Source organism: Ciconia boyciana, chromosome 4 (genome assembly GCF_034638445.1).
Source record: "Ciconia boyciana chromosome 4, ASM3463844v1, whole genome shotgun sequence".
NCBI lineage: Eukaryota > Metazoa > Chordata > Aves > Ciconiiformes > Ciconiidae > Ciconia > Ciconia boyciana.
Window position 1 is genome coordinate 41,774,829 of NC_132937.1, and position 25,674 is coordinate 41,800,502.

The following is a 25,674-nucleotide window of genomic DNA, read 5'->3' on the forward strand; positions in this document are numbered from 1 at the left end:
CATTGTGGGGCAAAATGCAGGCAAGAGAGTAGATTTCCACAGGTCAAGGTCCATAAGAGATGAGAACTTTTTGTTCAGGTTACTGGCTTTAGCCTAGCAATAACTTTGCCATGAAGTATCCATGCTGTGCTTAGAAACAGCAGGACTCAAGTCATCTGGTGCTAAACTGAGCCAGCATGTCCTCAGCTCCATTTGTATCCTATTTCTTCAAACTACATGAGCAGAAACCTCTGTCCACCCTCCTGCCCCATGGCAGGCAGAGCCACACCGATGTCTGTGAATCCTGGCACGGGTTTGTCTAACCTGTTCTTTAAGACCTCTGATGTTGGAGAGGCCACAGCTCACCTTGGCAAGCTATTCCAGCTTTTGTCTGTCCTCACAGTCTCCACTTTCCAACCTACATCTCTTCTATGCAGTCTAAGATCCTCAGCTTGTGGGAAATGAGATGAGCTCTGCTGACATCAGTAAGTTTCACCATTAAACATGCTTTGAAGATATGACCTAGTACTGTCAAAACTCAGTCCTTTCACTTCCCTCTTAATTTTTCTCTGTTCCTACTCTTTCTCTCTTGATAGATTCACAATGTTCCTTCCACTCACTTTAACATGTAAGCAGTGTGAAAGTGCTGGCACTCACTCCTACATACCGTCATCAGCATTCAGCTCTCTTTTTCTGTTCATATTTCTAAAACTTTCAGATCTTCATCTTCACACATGCCCACTACAGCATTCTGCTGGGGATCTAAAAAACACATCAGACATATAAAGAAGTTTCTGAGATCATCTTCCAGCCTTGTCTTTCTGAGCAAATAAACCTTCTCTTTGTGACCCTCACCTGGCTTCCTAAGTTCAAATTTTCAGACATTACCTTTGATACCACTCATAGTGCAAGAGCTCAGACAGTTCCTCTGTTATTATGTGTATCCTCCCACCTCTGTAGTGACGTCAGTCTCCCGTGTCCATTTGATCTGTTGCCCAAAAGATACCTTCACGTTTTCTTCACTTTGTCCTTTTTGAATGCACAGCTTTCCAGAGGTGTTCTTTGAGGCTATTCTTCTTTGTGATCTCAGACCTTTCCTTAAAGCCCACTCTGACTGCAAATGTCTGATTAAAAGATACGAGGTACTACTACCTTTTTTAATTAACTTATTTGACAAGTTTGAATACAATTAAACCACAAATCATTGCCAAATGCCCAGGTGTACATGTGCTAACTTTTGCAAGAATGACTTCCCTATCACTGCTGCTTTAATCTTCCCCCTGCTTCTTCTAATTCCTTTGCTCACCCATTTATTAGGTCTTGTCTTGAATTAGCAGCATGTGCCACGTAGGTAATATCTGTGTGTTTGCACAGATGCTCATATCTCTGCATTATTTCCCACCTCTGCCTGGGATGTTAGTAGTATTAGAAGTCCAGCACGGCCTAGGAGTTATCTAAAACCCCCACACCTCAGCCTGCATCTTGTCATGACATCTCTGGGATGTTCTTGCTACTTGCTCCTAGATTCAACAGTGCAGAGTATGGCAAAGGTCTCATAGTCATGGTTCAAATTTTGTACACCAGCAGTGGTGCACAGGCAGACAGTGCTAGCACGAGCAAGGCACCCTCCTTGGGGAAAAGGCTGCCTTTATCTTTTGACCAGTGGGTAAGATACAGACATGATGAGCAAGTCTTCCTTAGTTTTGCACTGAGGACAGTTGACAGTGGGGTCTTGCCCCCTGACAAGGGGAGCACTGAACATAGAATTTGCATTTGGTAGCGGTTCTTGCAGCCTAAGCTTTCCTATCTTGGAGGCCTGCTATGTAGACTGTTTATTTGATTGTTGTTTGGCTGATTGTTTACTTTGGACTTTAATTAAATAAAAATATATTAACATTCAGAATTCATACAGAACCGCTCACAGGTAGCAGTTTGCAAAAGATTTAAAGACAGAGAAATTAGAAGCTTGTCCGCAAATCTGGTTGGTCATAGTCCACATACTCTCCAGGTATTTTTAGGTTTTGTTGTTGCTGGTTTTACTGTTTATTTTTGTCCTATCTACAGCTCTACATAGTCTTGCTTTGTCCATTAGGCTCTGTATCTATTGTTATACACACCTATTGTGAGTCTGCTGCAATCTGTACCTCTGCATGCCTTCACTTGCTTTCCTGCTTCAATGTTTCCTGTGCCTTCATCTGATATAATTAATCACTTCACCAAAATAAACCTGATACTGATACCCTGCAAATATTTACGCAAGTACCCTAACCCAGAGAAAATACTGGACTTGTTGAGAAGGCACCCACAGTCACAGGGCTGCTTCAGTGGGAATATTTGCCTTCAGGGACTGCTGGAATGGCAAGAGATTACAGAATGGGCCAATGTTGGCAAGTGCCATGTAGGAATAGCTGATGTGCTCACTTATCTCCATTGAAGACGCAGTCAGCCTCACCTTGCTTCCTCTATCCATCTGAAAAAGCATCTCTGCAAGGCAGCCACAAGTGGTTAAACATCAATGACAGCCAGGCTTGTCTAGTCCTTTCAACTCTTGCAGGAAAGAAACATTCAGAAGGCTACTGATAAACTAATGAAAACACTTCTGCTTTGGGCCATGAGCAGAGAAACCTGGAATCAAGGCAAAAAAAGCTTCTTTCTGTTTTGTTCTCCGCCTGCAGAATCAGTGAATATCTAAACGAGAACAATATGTACTGGCAGCTCCGCTCGAGCACAGGCATGGCTCGGGTCAGAGCCGAGCCTGGCTGCTGTGCCAAGCAGCCTCATGCACCAGTGATCTCTGAGATCAGCTCCTCGCAGGGAGCTGAAGGCCACAAAAATCTCCTCCCCCACACCCTCCCCACATTTCTCAACAGCAGGCCAGGTCCACCTAATTAAATAGACTGTCTTCCAGGAACATCAGGGTTTACCCTGAAAATGGAGGAAACTGAAACTGCCACAAATACCTTGTTATTTGTAGCACTGCTGGCAAAACAATAATGCACATACATACAAAAGCAAAGCAAAATGTAAGCATTTTGTGCCCCATCTGAGTGCACCTCAACATGCTGGTAGTGTCGGCATTTTCTCATCATGCTAGGTGGAAAAATACTGTGCAAGGAAACTACGTTTGCCTCACTGTCAGTGGAAGTGTGTTATTACGAGCACAAATACAGAGAATGTTTTCACCTGCTGACATTAGCTTCAAGAAGCCCTGGCAAAAAAAAAGAAATAAAGCTCTCTGTGGCCTGTGCCTGCTATGCAAAGAATAATGCTTGACATGTTAAAGCAGGTAGCCGAAGCATTATGAAAGAGCATTATGCACAGTTAGACGGATTTGGCTGAATTCAGGTGGTGTGTAGGGGCTGCAAGTCACTTGCTGGTAAAAAGACATGAATCAAAGGAGTTTGATCCTCCATTTATACAGCCACATGTGAGAGAGCCAGGGTAAACTTGGTTATTTCAAACATACCTTTGAGTTTGGCCACTGTGTTCATTTACTTTGGCTCTTTTCTCAGGACAGTTTGAAGACTCATAATGTTTTGTAGCAGGGCTTTGTTTGCAATGTATTACACTGAGAAGGTCAAAGGATTTAGAGTAACACCTTGAAGTTCGTCTCTGGGCTCTTTTCTTAATACTTTCTATCCCCTGCCCTTCAATTGTACAGGCAATTTGCACAGGCCTTTAAAGAAGCAATTACACTATTGTTTAGCAAAAGCACAATGCCAGAAGTGAGTAATAAGCAAAACAATGCCACCTCTTTATTCCAGTGGAATATGCATTTATGCCATTTCAAATTTCTGACTTCTAATTTTCCATTTTTGTAGTGTTACAAAGCTTTGGAAACTGCACTGTAGCTTCTGAGGCCCATGTGCTGCAGAAAGCTTTTGCAGTAAACCAACTTTGCTTGGCAGTAGGTTCATTTTCCTACAAAATCAGTCAGAGCACTCACCAAAATGAGACCAGTTCGGGAATGTCCTCACTCACCCTGCATTCACACAGAGTATAAACCTTATCACACCTTGCCATGCCAACTGCCTGCATGCCCATCACTTTTTCTAATTAGCTCTTAGGCGAAGAAGACACTTTATGGTTGTTACCTGTGAAAACAGAATCCCAGATCCTCTAAGGTATGAAGAAATGGTCTGACTCCTCACTGTGGACTCTACCTATTGCTGTGGCACACAATGAGACTTAGAGTGCTTGGGTTAGACCTTCTTCATTGTGGTTTTGCAAATCCTTCAAGAAAACGTGGTACAAATTTCCTGTGGTTCTTTCTTCCACGGCTTCTGCACTTGCATTCATCTCATTTTTAAGAACCAGATACATAGCTGAAAGTATTAAGCTGTTGAGTAATGAAAGTACAAAGTCATCTGCAGGTTAGGTCAAAGGTCCTCCAAAAGGATCACATTAGGGAACAAAGTGACAGGCAGGCACCACAGAGGAGGTCAGAACAGGCAAATCAGAATCACCAGCTTTGTCATCTTAAAGCTTTTTATCCCAAGATATGCAAGTGCATCTGGTCTGTGTTGGGTATTGGAGTACTGCCCATGGACATGAGCAGACACACCTTGAAATGCATTAAAGAACAAGGACCAGTGAGAGGTTATAAACAGTTTTTAAGTGATGTACAGATCTCAGACCTAAAGCAGGGGACATTTTCATTTTCTTTTTTCTTGTCTATCCATCTCCTTTTTTAACTCACACTTTCCATGGAAACTAAACCTTGCTGAGACAAGCACTGACAGAAATAAGCTTGATTTCATGGAAGGCAGAAGATGCTCTATTATGCCAGCTCTCACTCTGACACCATGGCCTTTTTTTTTTTCGGATGAAATTACAATGAATGGAAAGACTTGCTCACCCTTGTGCAGGACTCAGCTCTGCTTGTGCTCTTGGCCTTTTCCTGGGAGGAGAAAGACAGGCCACTGCTTTTGACCCTTCTGATACACCAGGAGGAAGAGAGGCAGTTTAATATGATGAAGAACCCTGAAGGTAATAGGTGTGACCGCCAGTGAGTCTTCTGAGTGGTGGGACAAGGAAGAGAAGGAAGAAGCAGCTGAGTTATGTCCTAAGACCTGGAGTGGTTTGGGAGTAACAAAAGAAGAAATTTTGTCAAACCAGATGCGAAGTTGTGAGGCCTGGGGAAAGAGGACAGGACTGGAGAGGGGACTGGGAGGCGAAAAGGTTCCTTGCTGTGTGGAACAAGTTTTGATGCTATAGATCTGTGACTTGCTGGAAGTACAGCCTTTCTGTATACTTCTGCCAGGCTGTTGATCTTGGGCTTGAATGGGAGAAATTGCTGCAAATCTTGACAACCAACAGTCACACTGCTCAGATATTTTGATGTGCTTGGGCTGTGGCTTCTAATGCTTGAAGAGTTGCTGCCTTCACTCCTGGAGCCAGACAATGTTATTGCAAGGGTGGGAGAGGGACACTCTGGTGTAGTGCATGCAAAGAAAGAGGATATTACTCATTACCACTATGAAGCAGAGACATTTTTGGGAAAAGAGTGGTAGAGACTGTGAGCTACTCCATTCCCCTGAGTCTTAGGGCAGGAAGTAATCCAAGGATGACAGAATAGTAAAATAATTTCTGCCCTTCGTTACTATCACAGAATGTTTTGAAGAGATGCAGAAGACAATTAAAACCTGAATGGATTTCCCTTATTTTGCCCTCAGAATTGAAATGCTTATACAATATAGACAATACGCTTATCAAGCATCGATTTCCCTCCTCCCTGCCATCTTCCTCCACCACATTTCTTACTTGTTTATAAGAACAGATCGTCCTCGTGAGATGTCTCTGAACCTGGCAATGCCTAGGAAACACGCTGCTCAGTTATACAAGTTACAGTCATGAACACCAAAGCTGGCTAGATACATTATACACCGAGTTTATCCAAAATGTAATTCAAGACAGGCCATTTATTCAGTTCAACTACATGTAAAGCAGAGCAACTGTGCAGGAATGCGCAAGATCAGGAAGAAGGCCTTAAGTGGTGTTCATTCATGCTTGCACATGTCTTCTCCACTTATAAGGAAGTGCAATATGCTGGCGATTTTCTTGGCCAACTGCTTTAAGTTGCTTCAACTTACTATCTGCTAGATAAACACAATAAATCACAAGCTCGTTTAAAGGTAAGGCAAGCCAATTTCTCTGATAAGCAAACCAGCCTCTGCAAAGTTATATCCATTTGATTCAGTCTCGTTTGCCCATTGCAAAACCAAATCATGTGACATTTAATGAAAGAGCAGGATTAGGAGTGAATAGTACAGCAGTTAAATATTTCTTCCATCGCCCATAGATGTGGGCAAAAAAATCAGATGTTGAGCTGTGTGCTCAGATACCCAAAGACAACTACAATGTCTTTGGTTTGTATGTTAGCTCTTTCTCCTTGCTCTCACCTCATTTCTGTCCTTACCTACCTTGTTTTAGCATGTACCAGCACATTGGTCTGTAGGGCAGGAACCATCATTTGTAACCCTTTGGGAGCTACTGATCTTGCGTAGATGATAACAACCTCCATTCACTAAAAACAGCCAAGGAAAAAGAGAGTTGAGTCCACTGTGCAGGGAAAGATGGGGCCTCAGGGCAACGTGGAAGGAGCCTGCCGTGTCCCTGGGCAGCAGAAATGGTCAGGTTAGCTGCAGAAGTGGTCAGGTAAATCTGAGGGGGCACTCAGATCAGAGCAGGCAGGAGAGACCCAGGCACAACAGGGAGCCCGTGCGGTCCCTTTGCAAAGAGGCAGAAACAGCCTCTGCCCACGCTGCCAGCCCGGCTACGGGGACTCGCAGAGACGGGGGCCTCAGGACTGCCAAACACAACCCTCCAGACCTCACGGCTTCTGAGTCTCTCTCAACCTTTGCTACCAGGTACTAGATGCTCTGCAACGAAGAGCTTAGGTTGATAATTAATGAGAATTAAGCCATGTAGAAGGCATAAAATCCCACATTAGAAAGCTAGTTTATGACACCATTCATTAGGCAATTGCTCAACATCAAAAAGAGACAGCCCAGTGTGGCATTTCCATTACCTGGTTTTATTATACTGAAGGATTTTATAGACCACGTACTCCCTGCCAGGAAGTGTGACTTCTGAATGGCTTCTTCACTCTCCAAGGGTGTTACCACTCTCTTGGGTTTCTGGAAATGAGTTTTGCATTCAGAGCACCTCCAGAAAGACTTTGACTCATGCACCTACACAGGAAAAGAGGGGTTTTCACACAGGAGAGGAAAAGTCATCCTAAGCCCTCACATGCTTTTGGAGGAAAAAACCATCCCACCAGTTCCCTTTAGCATGGAGTTCCTTGATATGCTGACACTCATATTCATTTCCATATTCCCACCATGATATCTTGGATGCTTTCCTAGAAGCAGTGTGAGAGCCCAGGAAGAACTCATGCTCACTGTTATCGCCCACTAAAAAGGAAGAAGTGGACAAAAAAGTACTGGGATGTTTGAGCCACTTGTGAGCTCAACAGAGCATTGCTGCCCTCCTGGGAGGAAGAGGCATGGCCCAACAGCAACACTGGCCATGCACAAAATACACGAAACCATTTAAATCCTTATGGGTATATATATATATATATAAATCCTTATGTATATGTAGATGTATAGACGTATGCTACAAAACATGAGCTACAGCTAAAGAGACTTAAAAGCAGAGAAACAAACTATGAGGAAGGTGAACAGGAAAAGGAAAAGGTCAAAAGGGGGCAAAAAGGCCTCACTTAGGCTATTTGCACACTATAAAAATGTCTCATTTTGCCACTTTTCTGGAGGGAGGAGGATAAGAAGGCAAGTATTATATTACTCAATCGATAACAGTTGCAAATGTGAAACAGATTAAAAGAATGAGTCATTCCCATTCTCATGGTCAACTACCAAAGTCTGCTGAGGCAGCTGATACTAGAAGTTTTGTCAGTGCAATTTCACGACCCATAGTCCTCAGGGTGACGCAAGTTATGAGCAGTCAGACCTCAGCCCATCACACGCGGGATTTGGAAAGGGATTTCCTTCCCTCGCCCAGCCGAGGGGCCAGGAGTGACGGCGGTGACACTGCCTTGCTGCCCTTCCTGTTCCAGGGCAGGGGAAATGCCGGCCCCATTGCAAAACCCCAGCGCTGCAAAGACTATCAGTGCCACTGTCCATCCTGTTTTTTTGGAAGAGGGGATGAAAAAGAGATGGAGCACAACCCTAACTCGGCTTTGGGCCTTTCTCTTCCTAGATTTGGATGCTTGTGAGTATTCATGTTTGATGTTTTCCAGAGCAAGAGGAGGGGAGGGGTGGGCAGGAACCAGGATTTGTCTTCTCAACTTTTTTGCCTCCCATCAGTAAATACAGGGGCTTTTGGGCCAGTTTCTCAATGGGAACAGGAATCAAGACAGACATCTCAAAATATTTCCCTGTGGTCACTTGGGTATTTACAGCAGTCTTGGTTCCTTGAAAGAGCACAGAGGTAATTTCAACCCTCAGAAAAAACCCAGCCCTGACTTCACTGTGCCTCTTATGAAGGAGCAGCTCCACTCGGTCATGTCTATTCAAGAGCAGCTACTTATAGCACACTTCCCCTTCCTTCCCTGGACTCAGAGGTTGCTGCTAGCTCACGGCCCAGCAGCTAAACGCAGAGGCTCAGCTCCTCTTTCTGCAGCTGCCCTGGACCAGAGGAATCAAAGAAAGACTGGACAGCACAGACAATGCAAAGGGAGTGTTGGCGTGTACACAAGATCTTTACCAGCTCGGAAGTCTGGTTGCCCTTTGGCAGCTTAACTCCTCGCACAGAGTTTCATCATGGGTGCTTTTGCACTGAGGACGTTTGAAGTGAAAGGCAGTAACACTTGATGGAGTTGTATTGCAACACCATCTCCCTTAAATAGCCACAAGCCCTTATCATTCCCATCCCTCTATTTTATTCTAATAAGGCATTACCCCTGTACTCCTTTTGCACATTTTGGCAGGGAGGGGATCTGTTAATTAGCCAGACGTTGCATTTTTAGTGGAAGTCTGCTGCAAAAGTCTTGTTTTTCTAAATCTGACCTGTTGAGTGATTTATGAGATCCATATTAATACATGGCACAGTACAGCTCCATTGGTTAGCATCCTAAATCTGCCAGATGGCTCAGTAAAAAGATAAGGCAGGAGAAAATTCACTCTCAAAAATAGCATTGTGACAGCAGCATCCATTAGCCTGAAGTTCACAACATAAAGCTACCATGCTACGGCATTTTTGAGTACACTGCACTCTCAACCAGGATGCAGGGGAAGATCAAATTTAGAAAAGAAGGGCTTTAAATAGACATTCAGTTGAAAAATAAAGTGTACCCTTGGAAGTTATGTTCCTGTAATAAATTTAGAAACAAGAGTAGAATAAAAAATTTACTAGCATTCTCAGGTGACAGGCAGTGTAGTCAGGTGGACATCCCTGAATATGACATGCTGTTTCAAATACAGACTTCCAGGAAAAACAGGGGCAGGACCATGTCTTCTTTTTCTGTTTATTATACAGCGCTAAGAACATTGGAGATGTGTGAAAAACTATAAATCTTCATATGTAGGCCATCTGGCTTGAATGGCATGACAGCTCATATCAATAGTTTTGTGTACTCACTGGTTGTCTCCTGGTTTCCAAGTAATGAGTATTTCTGTGGCCAATTTTTCAAACCTCTGCTTCCAAGGAGGCACACGAAGAAGTGCCTATTCAGATGTGCTCTGCCCATAACAGCTTCCAGTCTGACATGCCTGGACAGACTTCTACAAGCACTTGGCAATAATATTCCATCAATAGCCTGAAGAGAACCGGGTGAGATACTGTGGCCAAAACTTTTCCAGTAGAAAATGTACAATATTTCCAACACTTAAAATTAATTTCAAAGAAGCTAACTTGTTTATATCAGAATCCAGGGAAGAAGGAATTGAGCATGGGAAGAGAAATAAAAAGGGTGTTTATATTTGTTTTGCCTGCAAAAGGGATTTTTTCTGTTCACTGATACTTTACTGGGAAATTCCATCCAATGTTTTGTTTAATTCTGAAAAATATTCACAACCAAAATGCAATATTGTGTGAAATATTAGCAACACATTAGCTCTTGTGAGTTTAAACTACAACAAAAATATTTTCTGCAATCTTTCTGCTTATTGAAGATGTTGAAAAAATATATTTGTTGTTGACCTAGGCTGATTTTTTTCCCAGCTGTTGGAAGAACTGCCACAAACCTGAAAATCAGTTATTCACATGGCTTGAATACTGTTTTGTTTGTTGTTTATTTTAAACCTATCTCCAATTTTAGATGGGTTTACGATGAAACACAGAAAATTCAGTCCTATTCATTTTCCTGAAAACACAATTCACTGGATGAGCTGGGGAGAAAGAATTTCCTACCCCTGCACGTGAGGATCTCTGCCAGGAAACAGAACGGACTGTAATTTTTACACAGATAATTAAAGTATAATGGAGACACTATTTAAAGATGTCCTGTTCTTCCTACTGTATTTAAAGAATTTGCTTAAGAAAAAGAGACAGGGTGGGTCTGTATATTGCACTTGTCATATTATGCAACAAGATACATGACACTGCATTAATCATATTCCTTATTGATGACTTTTTCACCAGTTCAACTCACTGATTGTTTAGACTATTTTTAGAGTTGAAAAAGAAAAACTTTCCATGTATATTCTCTTTTCAGGAACAGAGAGTAACAATGTCATAAAGTTTATTTTGGTAACAAAAATGTGATGTTGAATATACGAAAAAATATTTTGTGCTGCATTACAATCACTAAACTTCTGTTAATTCTAGTAATACTTCTGACAATTATTTTTCCAGATATTGAATCTGGCATAGGTGCACCTTTAATTTTGTAGTAGATAGTTTACTCTTTGGGTATAATCTGGAAATCTAGGTTGGACTCTTTTGATTATTTCAGTTGTGCATTGACCTGTAAGAATAATGAATAATTGAAAAAAATTAGCAACATCTCCTTGTGGGATGTCCAGGGATTCAGCTCCAAGTCAAAAATCTGGAGACCCAGAAGCTGATGAAACTCTGGCTTTGTCAGCACAATACCAAGCCTGGGCTCCTGGCTCCTTGGCAGGGGGTATGGCAGCCCTGGCAGTCAGGAACTTTGGATTCCTGGCAAAAATTCAGTTAGAAATTGTCAAAACGCTATTAGTCTCAAAATTACTATTTTTGAAATATCTCTTCAGAAAAAAAAATCTAAATTTCTTTTGAAAATAAAATTTCTTGGCGATTTGGGCATTTTCTTCAGTTACCATCATCATTCTGCTATCTGTGCTTTAGTTCCCCATTTACTGGGGACAAAAGCACTTTTCTATCCCACAGGGATACTTCTTTTGTGACCATAAACACATACTGGGTTGTGAAGTAGCCAGGTAAGACAGCACTGGAGTGCCACGGCTACCACAGATCATCCCTGCTAATTACAGGCCTGTCAGTCTCACTTCAGTGCCTGGTAAAATTATGGAGAAGGTTATTCTGAGAGTTACTGAAAAACACTTGAGAAGCAAGGCAGTCATTGGTCATAGCCAGCATGGGTTCACGAGGGGAAAGTCCTGCTTAACCAACTTAGTTTCCTTTTATGACAAGGTCACCCATCTAGTTGACCAAGGGAAGCCAGCAGATGTGGTGGGTTTGGATTTTAGCAAAGCTTTTGATGCTGTCTCTCACAGTATCCTGCTGGACAGAATGTCCAGCACACAGCTAGACAAGCCCATAATATGTTGGGTGAGCAACTGGCTGATGGGTGCGGCTCAAAGAGGTATAGTAAATGGGGTTACATCTGGCTGGCGGCCAGTCAGCAGTGGGGTTCCCCGGGGCTCAATTTTAGGGACAGTGCTCTTAAATGATCTGGACACAGGAGTCGAGCGTACATTAAGTAACTTTGCCGATGATACTAAACTAGGAGGAGCCGATGATACTAAACTAGGAGAGGCCTTACAGAGAATCTGGATAGACTAGAGAGCTGGGCAATCACCAACCGTGTGAAACTTGACAAGAGCAAGTGCTGGATTCTCCACCTGGGATGGGGTAATCCTGGTTATATGTACAAATTGGGGGACGGGAGGCTGGAGAGCAGCGCCCCAGAAAGAGATCTGGGGGTTTGGGTCGATGGCAAGGTGAATATGAGGCAACAGTGTGCCCTGGCAGCCAAAAGGGCCAGCCGTGTCCTGGGGTGCATCAAGCACAGCATAGCCGGCTGGTCGAGGGAGGTGACTGTCCCATGCTACACTGCGCTGGTGCGGCCCCACCTCGAGTGCTGTGTGCCGTTCTGGGTGCCTCAGTATAAGGAGGACATCAGACTGTTAGAGTGTGTCCAGAGGAGGGCGACCAAGATGGTGAAAGGTCTTGAGGGCAAGACTTAGGAGGAGCAGCTGAGGTCACTTGGCTTGCTCAGCTTGGAGAAGAGAAGGCTGAGGGGTGACCTCATCACAGCCTGCAACTTCCTCACGGGGGGCAGCGGAGGGGGAGGTGCTGATCTCCTCTCTGGTGACCAGCGATAGGACACGAGGAGATGGAATGAAGCTGCATCAGGGGAAGTTCAGATTGGTCATTAGGGAAAGGTTTTCCACTGAGAGGGTGGTCAGTCACTGGGACAGGCTCCCCAGGGAAGTGGTCACAGCACCAAGCCTGTCAGAGCTCAAGGAGAGTCTGGATGATGCTCTTAGTCATATGGTTTAGTTTTGGGTAGTCCTGTGAGGAGCAGGGAGCTGGACTCAATGATACTTATAGGTCCCTTCCAACTCAAGATATTCTATGATTCTATGATTCTATTGTTCTATGGTCTCATCTCATCTCATCTATTGTAAAAGCATACACTGCTTTATGAGTAAGAAGACTAAAATTTGAAAAAAACTATATAAAAAGGGAAAATAATAGTAGAGCTGCAGAAAGAGGAAACAGCAATGTAACAGCTTGCATCTGCAGCTTTTGATATTCTTCAGGATTAAGCAGACAATCCACTACGAAAAATATGCATAACCAGTCTCAGAAATCTGTTGGATCTACATATATGCCAACATCTTTGACTAAAATTAGACTTCAGCTTTTGGTGAAAGTGCATGTTTGAGTGCTAGTTGAAAATTTCTCAGAGAGGCCATTTCCTCTCATCCTAGAGAGGAAATGGCCTCAAGTTGCACCAGGGGAGGTTTACACTGGATATTAGGAAATTTTACTTCACTGAAAGGGTTGTCCAGCATTGGAACTGGCTGCCCAGGGAAGCGGTTGAGTCGCCATCCCTGGAGGTATTTAAAAGACGTTTAGATGAGGTGCTTAGGGACATGGTGTAGTGGTGGTCTTGGTAGTGTTAGGTTTACGGTTGGACTCGATGATCTTAAAGGTCTTCTGCAATCTATACGATTCTGTGATTCTGTGAAAATCCTGTTGAAAGACAATTTTGCTGATTTTTTTTTTAAAGTTGCATCTTCAAGGTCACATGATTTTCATTGAGAGATGTGGCTTCTCAGCACATTTGAAAAATTAAACAGGCTAAGTATGGAGGTAAGAATCTCACCAGAAATTGAGGGGGTTATTTACAAAAGTCTTTCAATTGAAATAGGCAGTTGAAAAAAGAAGCAGCAGTCATGCTACACAAGAGTGAGAGGTAAAAGCTGATCCACTTAACAGTAGAATCAAACTGAGAGATACCACAGAAGGAATTACATCTGTCCAAAACCAGAAGGCAACAGGCCCAACTCAGAGCATCTGAGTTTGGGCAGGTACAGTAAGCATTAGAGGAGACACTGGCTAGTCACTCTGCAGTTCTTTGACCATGAATAATCCGAATGAAGTTTATTCAAGAAGTGCTGGGGAGCATCTCCCTGTGAGCCAGCAACTTCGCCTGTGAAAGGGACCGCAAAGTACAGAAGACACACAGAAAGCAACAGCAAACATACAGATGGTGTACCGTCATACAAGCCGACCATACTTGAAAATCAACTTGTGCATGACAGAATTTTGCTTTTACAAAGGAGAATTCACATGCCGGGTGGGCAAGGCAAAAAGCACACATTCTGGAAGAAGTGTGGAGATCGATCAGGACTTGGAAGCAAAACAGGGCATAAAGCAACCTGACATTATGAACACAGCCCAGCCAGGCACTGTCTCAACAAAAAGTGGCAGCACCTGAGCACTGTTCCAGAAAACACCGCTAGGCCTGAAGGGTTTGCTTGTGTTTTCCCAATGCTAGCAGCTTCCTCTCTGTACATTTGAAAGTGAAGGCAGAAAAGAAAAAAAGCAAGGGACAATAGAAAAAGAGAGAAAGAAAACCCCAAAGAGAAAAAGCAGAAAAGCTTCGCAAGAAAGCAAAGTCAAGACTACACATGCTGCCTGGCTAAAAAGAGAACTCAAGATGGTACAAGAAAGCCCTGATAGCTTTCCAAAAGCAAGAGTAAAAAAAGGTGTTAAAACATGCAGAGATGAATAGAGCAAGCGAAGATCCTATGGCAAGCACAGACAAAGAGAAATGCTTTGCCAGTACATCCTGCCTTCTATTCAGGGGCTTTCAAGGACACCAGAAAAGAGAACAAGCGAGTTAATTGAGGAAAAAAAAATTCCACCAGCACCCCATTGATCCAGGAAGACTGCTGGTGGCAAAATGCCTTTGAATCATACCAGTTTGTATGAAATCTGTTCAAAGCAGGGTACCTCAGCCCCACTACTGACACTGCCAGGCAAGGAGACTTTTGTATGTGATCAAAACATGGGGACATTAATGGGTTTCACAGCTGCTGTGGAGATGGTACCTTTCAGGACATGGTATTAGGGAGGTCCATGCACAGCTCTGCTGCTGGATCTATAAAGCAGGGAATGGAGGAGCACTTCTCTGGAAGAGCAGCAAGAACTGGCTTACACTAATCTTCATGGTCACTTCAGAGATTTTCTCTAAGCTCTTTCTTCTTCTCTTTTGTCATCTGAACTATTTATGAACCTGTCCCAAAATAAGCCCTGACTGACCCCCGCAGCTTCCTTCCCCTGCATTACAGTGTGATCCCAACCCAGGAGAAACTCCCTGCCTGAGCACGAGGCTGCTGCTCTGCAGACGAATGAAATGGATCACATGCCTTGAATACTGCCCACGTCTTCAGGGCTTGTCCTTCTCAGATGTAGAGAAGACAGGGATGGGACTGTTCCTGCTTCAGTAGCTGCCTGGAGACAGTCTCCTGGCAGAGCTAGCTGAGCTGGTGATACACTGACCAGGACACCACCTTGCACACTGGTGTTAGCTAAGCCATTGCCAGCCTCACCACATCTCCCAGCGATGGGGTACTCAAGCCAGCCTTTCCCCACATGTAGGGCTAGGGTCTGTGAGACCTGAGACAGGGGGTGCTGCAAGCAGCAAGCCCAAAAGAGGCCGAACCACCCTGTATAAGCAGCTGCTGGGCCTTTCATGGGCTGCATTCTGGTCATTTTACCTGCAAGCCAGAAGAGCGCAGTACAGTTGGGAATCACCCTTATACCCATTTTAGAGGGACAGCAAATACAGTGATTATTTTAATTACATTAAAAGCTATGTGTCAGGAAGCTAACCTTGGGCAGCCGCTTTTGCAACTTGGCTGGATTTGAATGGATTCAATTTGCACTCAGATTTGAATCTGGGATTACCCCTTAATCCTCCATCTCTTCATCATTTCATGTAATTTCATTCCATGCAACCTCCTCAGCAAGAGCTCCAGTCATGACATAGAGCACACTGGATGTCATTGCGCCATTCACTTAATCTGGGCTCTCCCCCAAGATCCAGGATGCACAGTTTGTTTGTTTGTTTGTTTGTTTATATATTTAGCCAAGCTGTGAAATCCAGCTTTTAGGGAAGGACACAAACAGCCTTTGATCTTTAGCAACAATCAGCAATGAGCTTTTGATTCCTGCAACTGCTTACGTTGATTTGCCATGGCTCACAAACTCAAGGCTGTCTTCCCAAGGAGCAGAACAAGAAACATCCTCTTTGTCCTTGTTGTTCAATTTGTTTGTTAGTTTTTAAGATGAAAGTTTAGGCTTTCTTTTTGATTTTCTGGTCCCCAGAGCTGGAGAGGAGAAGCTGGGGAAGCAGGGAGGCTGGGGGAGGCAAGGGGGAGAAACAGAAGAGGTTGCAGCCTGGAGAGGATGCAAAGACTCACTCTGCTGATGATTGGACCGTATGGAAAAGCTGAAACCAAAAGATTATTCAGTGCTGCAGCTTTGCCAATATACTTTTGGATGTCTTCTGACTTCTTCAGGTCAGGCTGGCAGACCTGGACTCCTTCCTCTCACTATCTGATTTTTACTTTAAAATGCAGACTGCATTAGGTGTTAAGAAGTGTTTCATCTAAAACTTGAATAATCATTTGGCTAATACCTTATCCTAGAAGAAGCTGAGAAACAGTCTGTTCCAAAGCCCTAGGTCATGTGTTTTCTTAGAAGACAATTTAGAAATTTCCATATTGACTAAGGCTGTGCTCAACTCAAGAGACATTAAATAGCAGCAAACTGTAGACTGTGACCCACTTGCTATCAGTCACATCTGGTTTAAAAGAAAACAAGAAGCAGTCACACGGTACATTTTAGTATCACTTCTTCACTGTGGGATCGCATGAAAGCACTAGTTCCTTGGAGCACTATAGTGCATGAAGCAAATGTCAGGCAGCTAAGTGATTTCCACAGCTTCCTAAGGTATAGAGATTGCACTTGTTTCTTACAGCTGAGATGAAAAGAGTGGTTTGTTTATTCATCAATGGAACAACAGAATGGGAAGCGATGGGGAAACACCACTGAAGGATCACCCAAAGCAATAGATTTCTCCTCTTCTTAAGAGAGATAACATGGAGTTAAATAGAATCTCAGAGTTATAGCACAAATCAGCCCTCCTGTCCCCACAAACAGCACAGCACTGCTGCAGCCTCATTCACAGAGGCTGCCCTGTGCCTGTGTAACTGTTCCCCGCAGGCTGCAACTCCTTTCTCCAGGCTGGCCTCAGGTACCCGTCTCCAGAGGCTGCTGTACTGCCCTGTTTCCTAGAGTTTTTACTCCACTCTTATGGCTTTTATTCTAGCTCCACAGTCAGACTCTTTTTCTGCTTTAGAGCAATGACTGCTCTCAAATAGTTATCAGACTTTATTTCCTAATTAGAGAGGTGTAGGCAGTACAACACACACAATGCCAATAATGTGGTATTATCTATGGCTTATGGATGTTTATCTAGTATCTGCCAAAACTGTGACATTTTTTCCTGCCTGGCATAACGTCTTGGCAGTCTTCTGACATCAGAAGGAGAGATAGCTAAGCCTCATCTATGCCTCAATGAAAATCAAAAGATAACACTCCTCCGTAAACCTGTAAAGCCGTTACCACTCAATGCTGCACAGAAATTACAAAACAAAGATAGGATTTGATTTGAAAGTTCTGCCTTAAGACCCCAGAATCCAGTTCCATCCATGCAAGTGTATGTGATCAAAAGTTTTAGCAGCAACACGTTTTGCTAAGTAAACAACAGCAAGTTAAGGCAGAAGAAAAGTATTTCCATTCCACTGATGTCTAAACAGCAATAAGATATGCCTAGCAATAGTGAAGTTTCATGTTCTGAATCTTCACAATGCTCTTAAATTTTAAGTTGCCTGTATTTCAGGATTTTTTTTTTAAACTAAAATGAAAATATGAAAGCTGCAGAAGTGACCGCGTGGTTTTCATTACACCTACAAAAATATTGGTGTTCTGTTTTTACAATCACATAGCAGTTTACCTTTGCTAACAAACATTAGTTTTATGAATCCACATGAAAAAAAAAGTGTATTAAAATAATTTCTACCTAACTGATTAATATCTTGTAGTTCTAAAAATTCAGTTTCAGTTTTTAATTTTTTTTGTCATCCAGCAATATTGTTTAAAACCAAAGTCTCAGATAAATTCCTAATGTGAATACTGAAAAAGAGAAATAGAAGCAATAGAGAAATTAGTCACAATAGAGAAATACATACAGAAAGCAACACTCAAAATTTCCAATTTCATGTTTTGCAATACCTTTTGCAAATGTGCCTGGATCTTTCAGAGTAGTCTGGGGAAGAAGGTCATAAAGATATCCAATTTTGTGGTTTTGTTCTTAGTGGAAAGCAGTGGAAATCTTCTGGAATTGTATCTGACAGGAGGATTTAGCTTTCAGATTGTATATGGAAAGTATTATCCGTGCACTTAAAAAAATATGCATGGCAGATCCTATGTAACACTATATATAAAACAATAAATACATGCTATGACAAACCTAACAAGCATTATGACAAAAATCTGCTCATTCAGGGCAGGGTATCAGAATAAGGAACTTTCAGTCAAATTGTATCCTCATTAAGTACCTAAATCTGCAGCAACATCGAAGTAGGTGAAGATCTTAGGACATATATAGAAATTGTTTCCTACTTAGTGCGATGCTTCTACCTCCCTCCTACAGAGCTACCACTTGTGGGCTGGCATGTAGAAAAGGAGAGGGATTGTGGATTCTAAAAACAGACATCCCTTGCACACAAATAAGTGTAATTCCAGCTAAAAGGATTCCTGGGAGAGACAACAGCAAAAGAAAAAATACCACAGACAGCACATCAGCATGCATAACCTGAGGTTGTCTCAACAAAACTTCTGAAGATGTTGGGTATTTGATGGATGTATTTTCATTAAATAATGAAAATATTCACAGACCCAGCCTTTCACAGCCTTTCACTGCCTCTCTGGGCAGTTTAACCATTCCACTTGCATGGCTCTGCAAGCCCACACTGCAGATGCTCCTTACCTGATTTGCAGTGGCACTACCATATTTCACTGGTGCAAGCCCAAGGAACAGGAACTCACATGGCTGTGGTAATTACCACAAGCTCCCTGGTGCCTATTTCAGACCCATGAAGTATCCTTGCCGTGATTTTTTTAAAGAGTTGCTACTTGTGACCTGCAAACTTACATCCCAAACAAGGACATGCTTTGAGTGTATTTTGAGAACTGGCAGGAAGCATCTCGTGATTACACAGCTTTCAGCCACTCACCCTCCTTGGCATTCAGCTTTCTAGCAAATTATTTTCCACTAATATTTCTGTGTGAAACTTCTAGTACCCTATATAGAAAATTTCCTTTCTGTGTGAGGGCACGGGAATCTTAGAAAGTGGATCTTGTGAATAGTTAGAGACAAAAGAGATGTATCAGATCAAGCACACAGCAGAGGGACAAGAGGCAACAGTCACAAGTTGCAGCAAGGGAAATTCCAGTTGGATATAAGGGAAAAAAATCTTGCCATGCAAGTGGTTTAAGGACAGTATAGGTTGCCCAGAAATGTTGTGCAATCTCCATCCTTGGAGATTGTCAAGACGTGATGAAACAAATTTCTGAGCAAAGTGAGCTGGCTTTGAAATCGGACCTCCTTGAAGCAAGAGGCTGAACCAGATGACCGGCAGAGCCCCTTCCACCCTCAGCTACCCTGCGGTGCAGTGGCCCCACGTCCTTCCCACAGCACCACCCCTCAGCACAGCTGGCGTGCCAGGTTACATCCCAGAGCAAATCCTAAGAACGAGCTTACCGCCTGGCACTGCTCAATTCACAGTACGAAGATTTTACTAATACTCAGGCAAAATTTCCCTCTGTTATTTCATGCTAAGCTTTCATGTGATGGTTTATCGTTTGATTCAAACTCGAGCTTTACAGCTTTTAAACATACAAAGCATTCCCTTTTGTTATCTCTAAAGTAATTGTTCATATTTAAGCTTAATCTTCCCTCTTAAATCACATCTGAACTCCAAGATTATTTTACTTTTTTTTTCTTTTATTTCTGCTGCTGTCCAAAACCAGATGGTAAGGGTAAAATCGTGGCCCCTTTGCATTCAATGGGACTTTTAAAAATTGATTTTGATTAAATAAGATTTTATCCTATATCTCAGAGCTCTGTAAAAATTATCTTTTTTCCCCCAATTTACAAGACAACACTATGTACTTAGTACTACACCAGCTAATTTTTAGGCAGTAACACTTGCTTAATTTCATGTCCACATCTAGATCTGCCATACTAAGTGCAGAATTAATATCTGTATCTGGGATTATTTTTTCTCACATGTTTTAGTTAACATTTTTTGAAATTATCTCAATTTATTATTTTATAACTAAGATTGCAAACAGATAGTGTTTCTATGTCTCTGTACGCATGTCTGATTTCTCAGTGCAATTCTGTTCACAGTTCTCTTCATTTGTCTCTCTGGAAACTCTGTGTAAGATGTCCTCAACCTCTGCATGTCTATCAACTAAGACTGGACTTAGCCCTGTTCCCAGAATCCAATTCCAGTTTTATCAATTATTTGCTGGCAAAAGTTCTGTATGTCCTTAATCATGACTCTTTTTCATTCTTTCTATTAGGGAAAATGCCAGTGCAGAACATACGCTAAAATATGTTCTGACAGAATGTGACTTCCCAAAAGGAAGACAGGCCACAGGGCCAGTCTGACTTCCTTGGTGATCTGCTTTTACCACATCTGACTTTCTTTTATTAGATATATGAAAAATTAGATCTGTAATTATGGCTTCTATTATCCTGCCCTTTCTAATCTAGTGACAGATGTTCCCTCCAGCATTTGGTAGTTCTTCGGTGCACGACAAGAAAGATAAGTTTAGGAAGGTAAGTTATTAGCTTGGATTGTCAACACACCATTGCCCGATAACAAGTAGAAAGGCTAGATGATCAGCAGAAGTGGAAAAGGAAATTGTTGTACCCATAGACACTGAGATTCTAACAGGGATGAAACAGTACATGTGAGCACATATATGGAAAACCAGCAGAGAGCTGCCTGATGGGTGGAGGTATGTGCTCAGCAACATTATTTAGGAAAATGAAATTGGCTGGAAAAAAACAGGAAAAAAGCTTACAGTGGGGGGGGGGGGAAAGGAAGTATAAATGGAATTTGTTCTTCACATCAACCAGCTTGGTTTTTTAGCGTTTCTCCCTCCTTCCCAGATTTCTTTCAATCTTTCAAACTGTTTGGAAGATAACAGGTTTTTCTGAGATTGCCAGGAGGCACGAGTACCCCCCATTTTAGGAAACAAGGTTCTGTCTTCAACGTAGGCAGTTTAGGTCATTCTGTAGTGTGTATGTTAGGATCATACAGAAACTCCCAAAGAAGTCATATGAAGCTGCAGAAGACTCAAAGGAGAACATCTCAAAGGAGAGGTGCTCAATATGTGATTATTCCAGAAAATGTGGAAACAGGGCTCTATTTCCAAGAATAGTCAGAGGCAGCAAAGAACCAATCAGGGGAATCTAGATACATGCTGTCACCTATTGCCTTAGCAATCACGGTGAGGCAAACCTTCATACATCAGTTTTGCATATTGAAGCTGGAGTGCTGGTTCCAGTATAAGAGGAGAAGGAGCAGGGAAGAGAAGTATTACGAGTATTTTTTTCTGGTAGTAACACTCCATAGAAACTGAAACAATTAATAAAGATTCCTACAGCAACTTCTTAATAAAACAGCATACAACTAACATAAAAGCCCCCAGAGTTAAATCAAGCCTTCTGTGAATTGAGCCTCTAGGCTGAACTGCATCTTCCATGGCCAGTACAGATTTCTGTCTGAAATATGCTTGTCCAGCTGGCCTAAATTTTCTGTGCCAGAGTACGTTTCTGAATAGCCTAAGGAAGGTCGTCACAGGCTCATCAGACTGCCGTCCAGGCCAAACTTCAAGCTTAGACTCCTTCAAAGCTGGGGCAAACAATATAACTCTTTCACCCCACCTTTAATAAAACATTAGTCATCAGTCCCCTGCAGAGGCAAACTACACTAATACACTAGTTTGGGACAAAATAAGAAAGCATGGGAAGGCTTAAAGCAGAGAGACTGCTGTAGACCTGCTGTCCCATCTAGGCTGCTTTTTGACCTTGCTCTTCAGGTCCACCCTGGGGCTGTAATACCCTTGCTCCGTCCCTGCTACAGGCCCTTAGGGCTCATCCATAGCATCTGAGGCATGTCCGGGCTGCAAGCAGCTTTCCCACTTCTGTCCCACAAGCCTCTGTGGCTTGTTCCTAGTCTCTCATAGCAAAAAAAAAAAAAAAAAAAGAGAGAGAAGAAAAAAAGGGGGGTGCAAAGAAGGAGAGGGAATGTGAGCCAGAGACCAGTTCTCTAAGCTGTCAACCACTCATTCCCATGGCCCCTCTCAGGCAGCAGCAGTACCTGTTTGTGCCCATACCTGGCATCCCACACAGGTCTGGTAGGCTGGCACCTGGTAACGAGGATATGTGAATGTGCGTGCCTGTGTGCACATGTGCATGTGTATATATGCATATGTGGAAGGCTAATTTTAGACAGAAGGTTCCTGCCTGGATGCTGAGTCAGGAAACAAGCTGCTCATTGTGAGGTAAAGCACACTTTGTCCCCAACAGGAGGCAAAAAAAGTCATCGCTCTCTAGGGCAGCCCACGTTTAATTTCCTCGATTGCAGAGGCCATTGGGAGAGAAGAGGTGCCAGAGCCAGCCCCTGCACAGCCCCATGCTCCCAGAGCCATGTGGAGCACCGGGCAGGCGAGCTCTTGCCTCAAGTCCCCCACTCCTGCGTGCTCTGGAGCTGGCACCTAATGGGAAGCCAGGTCCAAACGCCTGGGATGGAGATGGCAATGGAAGAGAAGCAGTGTTTAAAAAGCTACTTACCTAGTGCTGGACACCTCCAAGTGAAAGAGTTTTGGAACTAGCGGTGTTTTGCCCAAGGAAACACAAGCCCCTCTGAAAGCCATGTGTCATTGTGTCCCTTCAGATCAGCCTTCAGATCAAAATGACAGCTCTCAGCCTCGGAGATCCAGGCATTTGACCTAGAAAGAAAAAGGCAGTGTAGTTGCTACAGGGAAATTCTGGGGTAAAAAGAACAACATAATGGCACTGTAAGCTCCCTGTGGCTGTCCTGCCTTCCTGCAGCTGCCGCCATCAGCTGCCTAGTGTTCCCATCCCTGGGGCTCCTGGACCACTGTACGATCAAGCCAATGGGAGACCTGGCCCCAGAGATGATCCGGGGAAAGCTGGGAAGGACTTTTCCCAAACACAGCTCTGGGTCTAACACTGATAAACCCTTATGTCCTCCGAATCCAGCTGACGCTGACAAAAAGGGACGCATCCCCCACCTTCTCCAGAAGGGTGAAGAATGAAATGAGAGTAAACATCAAGTGTCTTGTGACAAAGTGGTTTGGGTGGAAGTCCCTAGTTGTGGCTCCGTGGCCTGGCGTGGATGCCTGAGCATGGGGAGGGTGCGGACAGGAGGACGGGCGCTGCTCGCAGAGCTGGCAGTCGACCACGCAGTCATGTCCTCCAGCTCACACCACAAACACACACTGCAGCACATCGGCTCGGGGAGTGCTGACAAGGAAAAAGGAACCGGCGCACAGCACAAAAGCAGGAGTGCAGGAGGGTTTGTGTCTGTGTGAGATGATACACACCTGGTTTTGATTTTGAAGTGCAGAGGTATTTTTTTAAGGGAAGGCCAGTGCAAGGACATCACTTCTCTGCCTTAACTGGAGATCTGGCAGGCTGATCCCTGCGACAAGCCAGAGTAGCATGGGTTGCATGCTCCTGAGCTGTCCCACCCCTCCAGCAAAGCAGCTCTGCCAAGCAAAGGGGAGGAAAAGGGTGTCCGAGGGAAGGCCTTGTGGGGATGACAAGGTCTGTGCATCCTGAACAATGTTTGATGCCCTTGACAAAACCACTGGCGCTTGGCTTTCCTCCACATGCAGGCATGTCCGTTCTTGTATAGCAGCTGCTGGCAGCCATGCTTCTTGTTCTCAGCTGGTGCAGCAGGGTCTGCTCCACACTGCTGCTTGGCAGAGCAAGGGCAGACGGGCGGGATGCTGGGTGACTCTGCGGCAGCAGCCCTGGCAGTGACAGCAGCTGGAGGGAGAAAATAGGGTGCCATGAGCATGCACGTAGGCAGCAGCGGCTGCTTATGACTGCTGTGAATGGCCTGTGCTATACAGCTGGCGGCTGAGCAGAGCCGAGTACCCCGATCACAAAAGCGTGCATGAACTCTGCTTCTCTGTTCCATGGAGACTTCAAGGAGGGTACAGAGATGCTCTGATGTGGAGATAAAGGCTGTGCTGACCTGTTTTGTCGGATGCGTTGGTACATCACAGCCCCTCTGACATGGCCGTTCCCAGGGGTGATGCTCAGGGGGACTCCATAAGCCTGGAGGGTTCTGCCCAGAGTTGCACTTGGGTGTTTCCCTGATGCCCTGGCTGTGATCCAAGACAGGACTTCACAGAGCTGCCAGATGAAGTTGTGAAGCTGTGGTAAAACAATCAGGGCCTCACCGCCTCTTTAGTGACCTCGAGCCATTTTGTTCCTTTTGCCTCAGGTTCTCAGCTATAAAAGAAAAATAAATATGCCTTGTATCTCAAGGGTAGTCTTAAGTTAAGCCTGTTAATTACTATAACATGTACAGTTATTATGGTAATGGAGCCTATATAAACAGATAAGAAATTCTGCAGTGCTTAAGCAGAGGAAAACATCATTAAATAGTTGCCAGTATAAACTGTAAATATCTTGGTTTCTTCACAAAGCAAGCCGTCCAGTGCTGTGATCTAAGTAAGTGCATCCCACATGAGCTCAGTCCACATTGCATGGAAATAAGCGTTTTTGCAAGGCTGTATGTTTATATACTATAGCATGGGCACATGTGAGCTCTGTCTGCTCCTACTGCAAGCTAAAAAACCAATGAGGCTGTATTAGTGCAGATAACACAAGGTAAGCGCCACAGGTAAACCCCAAGAGCAAACTGTGACTATCTGCACAAACTGATGGCTGAACCATTCTCCTGGCCCTCATACCCACAGTATGACAGCTTTCTGCAGAAAGGCCCTGCATTGTCTTCTACTCCAATGCAACAACAGCTGGTCTGGGGAAAGTAGTTTGAAGCAGCAAAAAAAGAAGCAAGCGAGAGGAGGGAAACATAGCTCTCCTATGCCTATAATGGCTGTTTGCTAACTTCTGTTCATAGGAATATTGCAGTGATTTTTACTGAAGTCAGAGGAAGTCAGCTTTAAAGAAGAAAATAATGTTTAAAGAAAGGCTGTTTGCCTTCACACCAGACTGATTTTTCACAGTTTGTTTCTATATATCTGAAGCCAGGCATTGATAGTGGGACCCCTGGCAGGGAGTGACTCTCTCAAGTGAGCGGCACCAGCAGCTGCTACTGCTGTGGACTCCACAAACAGGGAGCAAATCCTGCAGCCTCTGTGCAGCCACGGCTCCATCGCTACAGATGGCCGGATTTGTCCTAACTTACTTTTTCGTTTTCCTCCAGTGTTTCCAAGTTCCAAATGCTCCTCAAAAGATTTCCACTTTTGAAAAGATGGTAACTAATTGACAGAAGTCTGTAGCTGATAAAGTATATTTCTGAATAATCTGCTGGCATTTGTTCAAGAACAAATATGATCTGATGTTAAGTAAGTGCTCAAGGAGTTTCTTTAAAAATATTTTTTCTCTTCCAAAACCTCTACTGCCAGTGCATTTTATGAGAGAAAAAAATCTTTAATCTTATTAAAGAAAGACCTTTGGTTAGACCTCCCCTTTTAATCCAGAAGATTTCTGACATAAGGACATTTTCTTGTTTAATACATTGCTAAAGTATGCTGTTGACAGATACTCTGCCAGTAGTGATTTCCCCTGGGAAAGTGAAGTAGTATAGACTTCCTTCCTCATCTGAGAAAAAAAAAACACTG

The 25,674-nt window shown here is 43.5% G+C and overlaps 1 long non-coding RNA gene across 1 annotated transcript; it reads right to left on the reverse strand.

The window, feature by feature from the left end:
- Positions 1-6,401: 6,401 nt before the first annotated feature.
- Positions 6,402-24,244, reverse strand: LOC140651376 (uncharacterized). The gene is made up of 5 exons (XR_012042380.1): positions 24,057-24,244; positions 23,398-23,845; positions 22,622-22,779; positions 7,010-7,172; positions 6,402-6,505 (listed from the first exon to the last, which is right to left on the reverse strand). It is a non-coding gene; the product is annotated as an uncharacterized lncRNA (long non-coding RNA).
- Positions 24,245-25,674: the final 1,430 nt, after the last annotated feature.